Here is a 14,768-nt window from a genome sequence, read left to right as displayed (position 1 = left end):
AAAATTGGTCACCTCCTCCCCACCCAAGTGTCCTGGGTTTGTGATATCAAAGTCCTCATTCAGCTGGCGAAAAAAGGATGCCTAGATGGGAAACTGTCAGCAGCAGTGTCTGCGGTTGTGATGAGGGCTGCTTCCTCTCTGGGCAGCAAGGTTAAAGCTGTCAGCAGCAGGCTCAGGTGGTGTATGATCCTTCTCCGGGGTCTCTGGGCTCTCCGGGGTCTCCGCCTCCTGCGTCTCCGTCGTCTCCGACCTCGGTTCCCACCTACGGATCCTTCTAATGGGAATCCACGCATCACCTTTTCCTGTGGAGACACAAACATACCCTGGACCCCATATTAGTATCTTATACGGACCTTTCCATTTCCCTGAGGCCATATCCTTTACCATGGCCCATGTGTCTTTATATCCAGCCTGGGTATTACTTTCCTTGCGGGGTTGTCTTGGAAAAGTCACAAAATGTCTCATAGCTGGAGTAGTATGTGAGTTTCTTGAGATATGCAAAAAATTGTGTGTATACACAGCTGTATCAAGCTCTGATTGTGTTAGGCGACCTTTTCCCCTTCTTTGTTTAGCGAGGATCGCCTTCAAGGTGAGATTGGCCCTTTCCACTATGGCCTGGCCTTGTGGATTGTAGGGGATTCCTGTAACATGTCGAATCCCTAGATCGCGGAGGAAGTGTGTAAGGGTTTGAGAAGTATAGGCAGGGCCGTTATCTGTCTTTATTTCTAAGGGTAAGCCTGAAACAGAAAAACAGTGCCAAAGATGTTGAATTACTTTAGCACTTGATTCACCTGGCTGTAAAGTCACCATAAGGAATCCGGACCATGTGTCAACTGTCACATGTATGCACTGGCCCTTAAGATGGGTGACATCCATTTGCCAAATTTCATTGGGTGCCAAGCCACGAGGATTGACACCCTGGTCTAGAGATGGGTGGAATGGGATACATTGGAGACAGCTCTTAACAATTTTTCTGGCCTGTTCCTGAGTTATCCCATATAATTTGCAGAGGGCTTCTGTGGCTAGGTGGAACCTATCATGAGCCTTTTGGGCCCTTTCTTGTGGTTCCACAGTGTGCCCTACCAGGTATAGTGAATTGTCTGCTATTTGATTTCCTTCAAAAATTGGTCCTGTGCCATTTGTATGTGAGCGCACATGTAAAACATAAAAAGGGTGTGTTCTGTTATTAATGGTGGTCAATAGCCGCTCACACTGTGAAAAAATATTGGACCGATAATCTACAATAGAGTCCTCAATCCGTGAAATTAATAAAGATGCATACTGACTATCAGTGATAATATTAATGGGTATGTCACTATATATTTGGAGAGCTTGGATTATAGCTTCCAATTCGTTCTGTTGAGTAGAGGTGTAGGGTGTGTTAACTATATATATCTCTTGGGAGGCCGAATTATAAATAGATGCCTTGTGATGTTTCGTGGCATCTGTAAAAATGTTAGGCCCTTCTACTGGGTTTGGTGAGTACCTTTTCACTGGTGCTGGGGCCCACTGTAATAATTCTTTGAATAGAAAAGTCGAATTTGGTTTCATCTGGGCCCAGTGGAGTATAGTGGCCCAAGAAACATGATTCTGAGCTAACTCTTCTACATCCTTAGTGGTGAGTGTAGCATAAAGAATTGGCTGTTTTTGGTATATGTGGGTGGCTCTTCTTACTGCCTCTAGTGCTAACCGTCCTAGAAATTCCCACTTGTTTAGTAAACTGCTTCCTGTTTTACTTAAATATACCCACTCTAGGGGCTTCTCTTTTTGATGTATGACGGCATAGGGAGGTGTGGTGGAGATAATAGATACCTCCAGATCTCCTCCTGGATCCCACCGAAATGTGGTGGACTCTAAAAATTGTTTTTTTATTGCCTCTATGGCCTTGGCTGCTTCAGGAGTCAATGTTCGTGGGGAATTTAAAGCAGAGTCTCCTGTCAATAGTGAATATAAAGGTTGCATGAGAGGTAAAGGTATAGGCACCTTTGATCTTATCCATTGGATAGCTCCTACTAGTTTCTGAGCATCATTGAGTGTTTGGATCTTTATATGCCATTTTGGGGGTTCCGGCCGAATGATGGTGCCCTGTATCTGATATCCCAAATATTTGTAATTGGGTCCTCTCTGTATCTTTTCAGGAGCAATAACTAATCCTAGTCCTAAAAGGTTCCTTTCTACTGCTTGGAAACACTTCTCCAGTTCCTTGAGCTGAGGTGCAGCTATAAGGATGTCATCCATATAATGGATGATTTTGCATTGGTATTGCTGTCTGGGGCTTTCTAAGGCTTGATTAACATACCACTGGCAGATGGTGGGGCTGCAACTCATACCTTGGGGCAATACCTTCCACTGATACCTCTTTGCAGGTCCTTCGTTATTGGGGTGAGGTATTGTAAAAGCAAACCGAGGACAATCTACTTTGTTTAAAGGAATGGAAAAAAAACAATCCTGAATATCAATGATTATAAGTGACCAACCCTCCGGGATGGCATTAGGAGAAGGGAGACCTGGTTGCAGGGCTCCCATAGGCATGAGAGACTGATTTACCTTCCTTAGATCTGTAAGGAACCTGAATTTCCCGGATTTTTTCTTTATAACAAACACAGGAGCATTCCAGGGTGACTTTGATGGTTCTATATTTCCTTTTTCTAATTGCTCCTTAACCAATAGTTGTAGTGCCTGGAGTTTTTCTGGGGTCAGGGACCATTGCTCCACCCAAATCGGGGTGTCTGACTTCCAATTCAAGGGTGGGGACTCCAGTGCAACTGCAATGGCCCTTACTAAAAATTTGATAGCTTCATCCCGAGGCGGCTCATAATGTCCCTGCCCCAGATGTTAAAACTAAGTCCTGGAATCACCAACGGCCATACGGTCCCTTGGCGATCCTCTGCCTCCCACTTTACTGGGTGCATTGTCTCTAAGGTATTTTGGCACCCTCCTATTCCCCACACTGGTCTCTGGCTTTCTTTAAGCTTCCAGTGCCGGGGTACTGAGCGACCGCTAAGGCAGGTCCTATCCGCTCCAGTATCAAGGAGGCCAGTCATGGGAATTCCATTAAGCCAGATCGTACACTCAGGTCTATTCTGTCCTATTTCCTTTAGTAACTGGATTTGAACTGAGTGCTTTAAAGGAAGGGCAATAGCTATGGGAAGCTGATTGTCTATATGAGCTGGCTCGGCTACCACATTGGAGCATGGAAGTGCTGTGGTGCCGGTGGGATAAACTCCTGTATATATAACTACGGGTGCATGAGAGGGGTTCTGTAATATGAGGGATTCCTCCTGTATGGGGTCTCTCAGGGGAATCATGGCAAACTGATGAGCTGCAAGCTGGCACTTCTCTAAGCTGTAAAGGTGTTGCTTTCCTTCCTCTGGCCCCATAATCTCCTGTATTCTCCCTCCAAGGGGCCATCCCGATTCTCTGCCAAAGGGTACACTTTCGGGGCCCTCGAGGGGCCCCTCACCCCGTTTCCCGACTTCCTACATTGTTTAGCTAAGTGACCTGGCTTTCCACATGAAAAACAAGGGTCCTGGCCCCTCCCTGTACTTATTTCTTTCCTACACTCTTTCTTAAGGTGTCCCGGTTTTCCGCAGTTAAAACATTTTTTCTCCAAAGAGATATTACTTAAGGCGGCAGCCAGGTACTTCCCTTGCACCTGTGCCAAGTAGACCTGACTTCCTACCCTTTCACATCTCTGTATCATCTCTTCAACAGATGTATTCTTTGGCAGTCCCAGCATTGCCTTTTTGCAGTCATGATTACAATTCTGCCGCAGCAATGTCCTCAACACTATCTCTGTCCCTTGGTTTTCCTCTCCCATATCTCGACCTACTGCCTCCTGCAGCCTGGCCACAAAATTAGTAAATGGCTCATTGTTTCCTTGCGTAATCCTAGTCATGGGAAACTCTCTCTCTTTCTTAGAGGCTATAACCTTCCAGGCGGCAATAGCCATTCCGGCAATCAAAACATAATCGGAGGCTGAGTACTGTAATTGATTTCCTGTAGCCTCAAACTGCCTTGTTCCTGTAAATTGCTGATAAGCCTGGGGGGCCTGAGCCCCTAGCCCACCGGTAGTGCTCTTTACCCTCTGAGAAAATTCTGATACCCAAATCACATTCTGCCCAGGGGTAAGGCAGGCTCTAGCTAAGCTCTTCCAGTCATTAGGAGTCAGAACGAACTGACCGCTGAGAGTTTCAAGCATGGCTATAACAAAGGGTGAATTAGGGCCATGCTTGGTACAAGCCTCTTTAAGAGTCGCCACTGTCTTCCACTCTATGGGTATGTGGCTCCTCCGAACCCCACCGGGGACACTGGGGTCCGCTATTTCTAACACAGGAAATGTCCCTACATCTTCTCCATTCTCTATAGCCTTTCTTATTCCTTTTTCCAAACTGGACTGTGGCCCTGAACTGTCTGACCAATGGAGCAGGTTATAAGGAGGCGCGGAGGGAAGGCACGGCGTATTCTCCCTGCCTCGCCTTTCCCATCCTCTAGATGGAGCTCCGAATCTATTTTTTCTTTATGCTCCTTAACTTTCCGCTTAACTTTCTGCTTGCCTGGGTCCTCCCCTCCCCTCTCTCCGCTTCCACTCTTATTCCAATCCCGCCCTGGCCTCTCCGGCCCTTCCAGCAGGCTTTTAATCATGTAGTGCCAAGCCTAGAGGCCTGTATTGGGCTACCCGAGTCTTTCTTACCTCACCTCCCGAGGTCTTCGGCTGGCCACGCCGGATGCACATATGAGAGAAAGGACGTTCCAGAGTCAAACAGGGGTTGAGCTTTATTACAGGGTTTCGGTTACAAGTGCAGGGGGTCTTCTTTAGGAGGAAATTTCCTAAGAAGGCTAAGCTTAAGGGAATGGAAGTAGAAGTACAAGCGGGGAGAGAGGGGGAGGGGAGAGAGGAAAGAAAAGAAGCGGAGCCCTACTTTTCTCTTTGGCTCCACACGTGCTAAGAGCTTTCTGGCTTCCTCAATCCTACTTAATCTTCAGCCACACAGTTTGCATCTCAATACCATGCTGTTAGGTAACTAGGTGTGCTCCAATCCGGGACGACCTCGAGGGCAGGGAGACTCCACCCATCAGGTATCTCCGGGGGAGAGGCGGAAATACCCGAGCTAGCCGAGCTAGCTCGGTCTGACCTTCTCGAACCCCCGCTGTTCATGGAGGGCCTCGTAAGACTCTAAGATTTAGAAGTCCCACTTTTACCTGCCCGAGACTGTCCACACGGAATTGAGCTTCCAGTCCCAACAATGTAGCTCAGAGGGAAAAGTCAACACCCTGAACTTCAGAGAAAATACAAACAGAGAAATAAAGTCTAACAGACAGGGCTTCCAATTGTCTGACCATAAGCAATATATGCATCACAGATCAATAGACAGATCCAACTGTCTGACCGTTGCATACATACATAATTACCAGACAAAGAAACACCAACATCTAAGTTTTCAAAGGTGGGGGGCTCTTTAGGAGCTACCTAGAGTCTCACCTGACCAAACATGCACTTCCAAAGAATAAGCCCCCAAAAAAAACTTCACCCCCGAGTACATATATATATATATACACACTTCTCAGAGTCAGAGAGCATCACATCCCTTGAGAGCCAATGCCTCATTAGAAATTAACAAAATGTGGGCCTTCCCCAAAACAAATCTTCACTAATCAAATTTCCCTTAATAGGCAGGCCCATTTATGGGTGGGGAAAATCTTTAACTCTCATTAACATAATTAACATTAAAATCTATAGAAACCAGGTTTTTATAGAGTATACACATTTTCCCTTCCTAGATGTGGGCAATAATATAGAACCTTTGGGAGCCTGCTTTGATCATGTGAGATTTGGCTAAGGGATCAGTATGTAGAAGTAGGAGGAAGTGCCCCAGCCCCTTAGTCCTCCTACTTTAGAAACATAAAGGGCAATTGGGTAAGGACATTATATGGTAATAAGGTGGTTTTAGACCTTTTGGTGTGAAAGTAAAGTGGTATGACTGTTTATGACTATTTACTTTCCTCTATCTGGGCCAGAGGAGCACTTCAGAAAAAAAAAAAAATAAGAAGCTATATAGCTATGAACTGGCCTTGGAGATTTCCTCTAAAGGAAATTACATAATTACATAAAGGCAATTACTCTGCTTGTGACATAGAGTAGGTAACAACCTTCTCTCTCAAAAACTCTGGGTCAGTAGTAGAGGAGCTACCAGGAAAAAGCTACTTATATACCAGGATGCATGGAATATCTTACTTAAAATGCAATATAGTCAATGGTATTGCAGTGGGCTGTTACCCCAAAGGGTAATACTGACCCTTGCTTCAGAGTTCACTTGGTATTGAAGCAAGGAGGTTGGAGTAGGAGTTAGAGTATGATTCATGACTGAAGGGTAAGTGAACCAGTATATTGCTTCACCTGATGACTATGATATTGGAAGTGGTAGAGTGGAGAAGGACTCAAGGAATGATTGGTGCGTCACCTCTACCAAGGGGCTCCGTGTTATGAGCTAAGTGGAAAGGTGAGATCTTAATGAAAGTGATTGGTTGCTAATTGCTTAGGACTCATTTGTCACTGTATTAATTTAAATTTCATTCAATAAATGAATATGAAACTATGATCTGACTATGTTTTCTTTTAAGGTTTTGGGAAGCAGATAAGAATCTGAATGACCATCTGGAAGAAAAAAAGGTCCAGAATATCAAGGGAATTAATGAAAAGAAATGCTAGGGAAGGTGACCTAGGCATACCAGATTTTAAATTGTATCATAAAGCAGCAATCATCAAAACCACTTGGTACTGGCTAAGAAATAGAGGGGTAAATCAGTGAAATAGTTTAAGTACAACAGTAGTCGATGACTACAGCAGTCTACTTTTTTTATAAACCCAAGGACCCCAGCTTCTTGGATGAGAACTCACTATTTGACAAAAATAGCTGGGGAACCTGGAAAATAGTATGGTAGAAATGGGGCATAGACCAGGGCCTGACACAGTAAACCGAGATAAAGTCAAAATCTGTACATGATTTCCATATAAAGACTGACACTATGAACAAATTAGGGGAGCAAAGAATAGCTTATCTGTCAGATTTATAGAGAATGTATGAATTGATGACCAAACAAGGGATGCTGAACATTATGAAATGCAAAATGGATGATTTTGATTACACTAAATTGAAATTTTTGTATAAACAAAGCCAATGTAACCACAATTAGAAGAGAAGCAGAAACCTGGGAAAGAATTTTTACAATTAGTGTCATTGATAAAAGCCTCATTTCTAAAATGTGGAGAGAACTGAGTCAAATTTACAAGAACACAAGTCATTGCCCAATTGATAAATGGCCAAAGGATAAGAACAGGCAGTTTTCAGAGGAAGAAATTAAAGCTATCTATAGTCATATAAAAACATGCTCTGAATCACTATTGATTAGAGAGATGCAAATCAAAATAACTCTGAGGCACCACATCACACCTATCAGATTGACTAGCATGACAAAAAAAGAAAATGATAAATGTTGGAGAAGATGTGGGAGAGTTGGAACACTAAATCATTGTTGACGGAGCTGTGAGCTGATCGACCCATTCTGGAGAGCAAATGGGGAGGATGTCTAAAGGGCCATAAAAATGGGCATACCTTTTGACCTAGCAATACTCCCTCTAGGGCTATATCCCAAAGAGGTCATAAAAATGTGAAAAGGAACCATATGAACAAAAATATTGATAACAGCAACCTTTGTGGTGACCAAGAACTGGAAATTGAGGGGATACCCCTCAATTGGGGAATGGTTGAACAAATTGTGACACATGGATGTAATGGAACACTATTGTGCTATAAGAAATGATGAGCAGGAGCACTTCAGAAAAACCTGGAAAGGCTTATATGAATTGATGCTGAGTGAAGTGAGTGGAAGTAGGAGAACATTGTAGGCAATAACAGCCACAGTATGCCATAACTGATTTGATAGACAACCCTCCTCGGCAATGCAAGAACCTAAAACAAATCCAAAGGCCTCATGATAGAAAATGCCATCCAAATCCAGAGGGTACTTAATCTCTGGAATCTGTGGCAGTTATCAGACTTCAAGAGCCCAAAATTCCAAGGACAAATAGGAAGGTCATTGGAAAAAATCTGTCTGACCTGTGTGAGAGAGTAGAGTGGTATAGTCACAGCCTCAGGGCAGTGGAGGGGGTGGGAAAGCCAGTGGCAGCTGCAGCAGGGACAGAGGCAGGGGCTATTTCTGGATTTCTAGGCACACAGATCATGGGGGGATCAAACAGATGATAGTACACCTCCCTCCCACTTGCATTGGAAGCAAAGAACTATCTTGGCAAAGAGCTCACAAGTCAAGTAAATAGCTGGGGAAATGAGCAAAAACTGTAAAAGCAATCAGACTATAGACTCTTACTTTGGTGACAAGAAGACCAAAATATACAAACAGAAGAAGACAACTAAGTCAAAGCTCCTATATCCAAAGCCTCCAAGAAAAATACAAATTGGTCTCAGGCCAAGGAAGAGATCAAAAAGGATTTTGAAAATCAGTTAAGAGAGCTAGAGCAAAAATGAGGAAGAGAAATGAGAGTGATGCAAGAAAATCATGAAAAATGAGTCAACTACTTGCCAAAGGTGACCCAGAAAATGCTGAAGAAAATAGTACTTTAAAAAATAGACTAAGCCAAATGGCAAAAGACATCCAAAAAACCAATGAAGAGATAAATGGCTTAAAAAAACAGAATTGACCAGATGGAAAAGGAGGTCCAAAAGCTCACTGAAGAAAGTAATCCCTTAAAGATTAGTATGGAGCTGAGGAAAGCTAATGACTTTATAAAAAAATCAAGAAATTATAAAACAAAGCCAAAGGAATGAAAAAAAATAGCAGACTGTGAAATATCTTACTGGAAAAGCAACTGACCTAGAAAATAGATACAAGAGAGACAATTTAAAAATTATTTGACTCCCTGAAAACCATGATCACAAAAAGAGCCTAGACATCATCTTTGAAGAAATTATCAAGGAAAACTGCCTTGATATTCTAGAACGAGAGAGTAAAATAAATATTGAAAGAATCCATTGATTACCTCCTGAAAGAGATACCAAAAATAAAACTCCTAGGAATATTATAGTCAAATTCCAAAAATCCCAGGTCAAGGAGAAAATATTGCCAGCAATCAGAAAGAAGAAATTCAGGTATTCTGGAAACACAATCAGGACAACACAAGATCTAGTAGCTTCTACATTAAGAAATCAGAGGGCTTAGAGATATGATATTCCAGAGGTCAAAGGAACTAGGATTAAAACCAAGAATCACCTACTCAGCAAAACTGAGTATAATCTTTCAAAGGAAAAAAAATGTGATTGAACAAAATAGAGGACTTTCAAGCATTCTTGATGGAAAGTAAAGAGCTTAATAGAAAATTTGACTTTCAAATACAAGAATCAAGGGGAGCATGAAAAGATAAAAAGGAAAGAGAAATCATAAGAGACTTAGTAAATGTGAACCATTTACATTCCTACATGGAAAGGACATATTTATAACTCTTGAGACTTTTCTTAGTATTAGGGTAATTGGAAGGATTATTTACATATAGACAGAGGGCACAGAGTGAGTTGAATAGGAATGGATAATATCTAAAAAAATAAAATTAAGGGGTAAGAGATGAATATATTGAGAGCAGGAGAAAGGGAGAAATAGAATGGGGTAAATTATCTTTCACATAAAAGAGGCAAGCAAAAGCTTTTTCAATGGAGGGGAAGAAGGGGGAGGTGAGAGAAAAAATGAATCTTAGTCTCATTGCATTTGGTTTAAGAAAGGAATAACATGCACATTCAATTTGGTATGAAAATCTATCTTACACTATAGGAAAGAAGGGAGAAAGTGATAAGGGGGGGCAAATGATGAAGGGAGAGCAAATGGGAGGAGGGGTTAATTACAAGTAAACACTTTTGAGGAGGGACAGGGTAAAAAGAGAGAACAGAATAAGTTGGGTGCAACATAGAATGGAGGGAAATACAGTTAGTATTTCACAACGTGACAGTAATGGAAGGGTTTTGCATGACTACATATGAATATTCTACATCAAACTGTTTGCCATCTCTGTGGGGATGGGTGGGGAGAGAAGTTGGAGTTGAAATTTCAAAAATGAATGTTAAAAATTATTTTTACGTGCATCTGGGAAATGACATATATACACAATGGGTTACAGAAATCTATCTTGCCCTACAAGAAAATAGAGGGAATGTGGATAAGAGAAGAGAGGGTGTGATAGAAAGGGGGGCAGATTAGGGGAAGGGATAGCCAAAATACATGATCTCTTGGGATGGGCAGAGGGGAGACTTGGGAAGAAAATTTGGAACTCCAAAACTTGTGGAACTGAATGTTGAAAACTAAAAATTAATTAATTGATAAAAAAAAAGAATAAAACTTCCTATACCTGACTATACCAGTTAATTTCCCCTATATGTGGCACCCTTGGAAAAAGCATAGGAATGGAAGGGAGAAAAGGGGGAGGGGAAGGAGAGGGGAAGGGAAGAGAAGGGAAAGGAAAAGATGGAAAGAAGAATGAGAAAAAAAGAAGGGAAGGAGAAAAAAGGAGAAAAAGAAGAAAATCTTTTTTCTCATCAACTACACATATTTAGTATTTTTATTGCTATTTTGAAAGAAAGCTTCGTATAGGATTGAGTATACCTAACCAAGAAAAATTTCCTATTTAATAAATTCTCTTCCCCTTTCATTAGCCACAAACATCCAGGATTCTTTATGGTTCATAGGTCTTGAATGAAATGTGAATTCCCAGCTCTATTCTTTCCAGGGCAATGGAACATTTATCCTCATCTTACGTACTGCCTCTATTCCCTGAAGTCCATAACACTGTCATCAGATCTATTGGTGTAACCTAAGACTTCTGAGCTTTGCCATCTCTTTCTGTACTTTACCTTTAGGATTTCTGGGCCTTGCTATCTGACATATGCCTGAATTTCTTTCATGTGTTCTCTTCCCCAACCAGAGTGTGAATTCCTTGAGAGCAAGAATTGTCTCCATTTTTCTTTTGTATCCCTAACACTTAACACTGCATTTGTTTGGTACAAAGTAAGCATTTTCATATGTGCTTCTAAATCCATTCATTCATTCATTCATTCTTTTAACATTCCGGGATCTTGAAAAAAGATGGGTAGAAGATGGGTGAGACACCTGTTTTGATGTGTCAGCTACATTCACCTTACAAATGCAGCTCAGGGAAGCAAATTACATTCTCTTTTAACAAAATCCCATCTGTTTTTAGGTTAGAAACACAACGAAAATTGCTAGTGCCCGAGTGACTTAGTGCTATATGTCCCTGGTGCCCTAACTCGTGTTTACTTGGCTATCTTATTAGAACTGAGGACCACTTATTATTCTGGAGCCATCTCATCTCTAATGAAAACTAAATTACAATGCAATGTAGTCACATAAAGTTACTTGATGATTTCCCTATTTTTACATTCTGTAGGGTAATCACAAATGTTGTTCTCATTTCGAAAATTCCCTAATGCCAATCTTATTATTCATGTCATGGTTGGCACTAATGTGCAACATTTTCATTAACAGAGATAAGACTAATAACACTCTGTTCTTTAACAAAATGAGTAACTGATGTTCCAGCAAACTGACAACTGCTTGGTCAACTGTTTGACTATTTCAGAATAAAATTGCACTGACTAGTAAGCAAGGTCAGGACAGGGTGGAAACAAAAATTAATCAAGAACTTTTATTCCTTAAAAGTCATGAAGTAGCTGAAAATGGACCATCTTTACAGGTGTGAGTTGTTAACCATGAATAGCCAATAAGTTTTAATATAGAAAAGCTTGAGATAAATGGAGATATAGCTAACTTGTGAGAAGCAGTCATGTGCATTCTCAAGTGTTCTGACCACTCAGATATATCAGTCAGGCCATTCGGTGTCTTAGTTGAACCTGAAAACAGGAACCTCACCAACTGCAGAACAAATTGTCTATTTCACTAAGATCATGAATCATAGGATATAAAGCTGGAAGGGACCTTAAACATCCTCTAGACTCTTTCTTTCACAGTTAAGAAAACTGAGGTACAGAGATGACAAGTGCAAAGAAAGGTACAGGGAATATATACTAGTACATAATCCTAGTTTTCTCCTCTCAGACCTTTGAAAAAACACTAGACCTTTTGGGGAGTGAGAGGGAAGAAAAGTGGGCAATGACTTCTTGAAACAATATGTCAGAATACACATATTATAGATCTTTTATGATACAGCACGAATGAAATTAATAAAATGACTAAATAGGTCCTCTAGAGCCATGCCCCAGAAATCACACATACATGTACATACACATACATATATATATATATATATGTATATATATATTATACATACTTATATGTATATATACACATGTATAATCATAATCTTGACAAATTGTTTCAGGGTTAAATAATTCATATGTACAGGGAAAATATTGTGAGACTGGCATTCAAAAACAATGCTTGGAAAGCAACCAATAACCTATCACAAACATTTTATCTATAATTCCAGAATCTACTAAAGCTTGATCCCCAAGTTAAAAATCCTAGAATAAAGTCACTAGCACATGGAAGGATGACAGAATAAGAGGTGGCTTGAACAAGATCTTCACTATTGGAGTACTCACTTTAATAAAATCATAAACTGAGTTTTAGAATATCCTCAAATATTAAAATAGATCTGTGGCATCATTTTGGGGTGCTCCCTGCAACTCATTTTTGTCTTCCTGTTCTGCACAATTCTCATCCTTGTCCTTCCAGCACTTCAACGCAGGAATTTACCCCAGTGGAAGAAGTCTTCTCTCTTTTTTCTTTACATTATGAGGACCCCTTGTAACACTCTGACTGGCCTCTCTTGACCAGGCTGTTTTTCTTCCTTTAATGTATTTTCCTGATGACCTACTTTATTCTTGTTCTTATTTCAAAATCCTCCATGATTATATGCAGGGGTGTGTGTTTTGAAGCCAACTTGACTTGCAAGAGCCACTTGTTAAATTTTCACTGGGAGTATTTCCACCTCAGAAATCATTAGTGCTATATATTAGGGTTTAATTATTATTTTATTGTTTTCCTTGACTTAAGAAAGTGTTGATGATGCAAATTAAATTTAAAAGAGTGCTATCCTACTTTTTTTTTTTTGTCCCTCAAAGAGCCTGAGTGCTAAATATCTACCAGCACACATGCATATTGCTCCATAAACATTGCTTGAGTTCAGGAGGAGTGCAGGAGAAGACTCAGGAAATTAAGTCATCACCAAATTGGAGGGCTGGTAACTAGAGACTCATCATCATCATCATCATCGTCATCATTGTCGTCATCATCATCATCATCATCATCAACAACTGGCTTTGAGGTTTGCAAAGTGATTTACATCCATTATCTCATTTGAGTGTCACAACACCTCTTGTTATATCCCCATAGCTTGTTCACTCACAAAATGTCCCACTACATTACCCTCTATGATATTAGTTTTTTAATTCTTTGGAGACTGTTGTATTTCATGCTTCACTACTATAAAGCAAGAATGACAGAATATTGGCTTTGAAAAGATATACCTCCATTGTCAGAGGAAGCTTAAGGTAATTAGAAGAATTTTCAGTTTCCCAAACATTCTGGGGATCTGCATGCCCTGAGGTTGTGAAAGAAAGAGTAAGTCCACAATAAGAAATGAAAGAAGTATGGCAGGAAAGGACAGCAAGAAAACTTCCGCTCTCACATTGGTATTCTTACTCACAGACTTAAGGAAGTCATAGTAGAGTATGTGGAGGGGAAGGGCGCAATCACTTCTCTGAAATTTCTACTCATGTCATGGAGAAGAGGACTCAAGAACAAGTTTCTTAAGCTGATTTTCTTTTTCTTTCCTGCTGCTTTGCTCTGCCTGCCCCATCCTTCCCCTTTCTGCCTCACTGCTAGCCTAATAAACTTCTGATCAGAAGCACAGTCACAACCAAATGGAATTGCTGCTGGACCAGAGTGGACGCCCACTTTTCCACTAACCAACTTGCCTCCTTTCTTTCTTTTTCTTTGTGTTCTTGCAAAACAAAAACAGAACAAACAGGTCCGTGTATCCATGTTTTGTTTTTCTTCACCTACTGAAAGATTTTTCAAAATGGAGTTGGAACTAGAAGCGGTCACCTCCTTTTGAGAGCACGTAAATTGGTAAAGGAAATATGATTCAGTCATTTTCTAGACATTATTGTGGTGATTTCTTTAATACTTGCAAACTCTGGTACTAATATAAACTATGGCTTTTGTACTTCATGTTGTTTCTTCTCTATGCCCCTCCTTTGTCTTTGTTTTTGTCATTGTTTTTGCTTTCCTTACCTAGTTTCTTATATCCAGTTTCCTAGGTAATTTAGAGTAGTGACTGAATGTTGTGTTCAACTCTGTACTGTGTCAGTCAGAAACTCTTAGAAGGGAAACTAACAGGATAAAACAAGTAATAAATATAACCAACACGTCCTTTGTCTATGTGGTGAACATTAACTATACCTGAGATGAAAAAAGGAACCTGCTCAGTATCCCACAGCTCCTCTTAAGCTGTATTTATACAACATTATGAATCTGAGTATTTGCCAACATCCAGATGATTGACTGAAGTCTCTACTTCTCATGTGGATGTCAGGTGCCTTCTAGACCCAGTTCTAGTTCTGTGGACTGTGCTGAACATATGCCTCTGCTTCTAGCTGGGTGTCTTGTGAAGATGAGCTGGGGCAAACCAAGCAGATGAGGGTGTATGATACAGTGCACTCACTGCC

Source organism: Notamacropus eugenii, chromosome 6, assembly GCF_028372415.1.
Source record: "Notamacropus eugenii isolate mMacEug1 chromosome 6, mMacEug1.pri_v2, whole genome shotgun sequence".
Lineage (NCBI taxonomy): Eukaryota > Metazoa > Chordata > Mammalia > Diprotodontia > Macropodidae > Notamacropus > Notamacropus eugenii.
This window is presented reverse-complemented; position numbering follows the sequence as displayed.